Source organism: Chiloscyllium punctatum, chromosome 6 (genome assembly GCF_047496795.1).
Source record: "Chiloscyllium punctatum isolate Juve2018m chromosome 6, sChiPun1.3, whole genome shotgun sequence".
Lineage (NCBI taxonomy): Eukaryota > Metazoa > Chordata > Chondrichthyes > Orectolobiformes > Hemiscylliidae > Chiloscyllium > Chiloscyllium punctatum.
In genome coordinates this window covers 131,112,470-131,113,230 of record NC_092744.1, presented here as the reverse complement: position 1 = coordinate 131,113,230, position 761 = coordinate 131,112,470, and the positions used below count along the sequence as shown (strand labels likewise).

At 43.9% G+C, this 761-nt stretch overlaps 1 non-coding gene across 1 annotated transcript; it reads left to right on the top strand.

Annotated features, from left to right (window-relative positions):
• The first annotated feature begins 224 nt into the window (after positions 1 to 224).
• On the top strand, positions 225 to 299 carry trnas-gcu (transfer RNA serine (anticodon GCU)). Its single transcript has one exon. It is a non-coding gene; the product is annotated as a tRNA-Ser (tRNA).
• The last annotated feature ends 462 nt before the right edge of the window (positions 300 to 761 follow it).

Genomic DNA, 761 nt, shown 5'->3' with positions numbered 1-761 from the left:
CAACAGACCTTGTTACATAGTCATTTCCTCATTTTTGTTCAGATCACTGTGTGCACAGTGTGACAGTGGGAGTGCACTTGCCCCACAACCCAGGGGTCAGGCCACAGTCTTGGAACCGTACTGTGTTATTTCTCATTTCACCAACACCAGGGAGAAATATCTGCTGCTCTGCATAATTTACGCAATTCAATTATTCATAAGGTCACAGCCTTCCCCGTGTCTGTGACGAGGTGGCCGAGAGGTTAAGGCGATGGACTGCTAATCCGCTGCGCGCGTGGGTTCGAATCCCACTCTCGTTGCAATCATCAACAGCTTTCAATGGTGTGGTTTTCAGATGATCGCAGCTGTTTCATTGAAAGTGGAACTCCAATGGTCAATTTTTCTGCGTTGACGCTATTACAAAATCTCAAGGAATAGTTTGTGCCTTTTGACGAAACTATATTGAAATGTAGTTTGCTTTGGGATAATGAAAAGAAACGCGATTTTCTTTTTCAAGTCAAGCTGCTGTGAACGTTTTTTCGTATGAAAGACATCCAGGAAAATCAAATAACGAGAGCTGTGAAGTGCATGTTTATGCAAAGGGATCCTTCATGAATATTTTGTCAGATGAAATCTGGAGGACGTTGAGTAGACCTAATTCATCCTGGTGAGAAGAGCACAATGGAACAGCACAAAATAGAGGAGATATTTCAAATGGGCAGAGCGTGGGTTTAGGGGCACTGAGAACTGGCTGTAAATGCACAGTGGAGAATTGCCGCTGT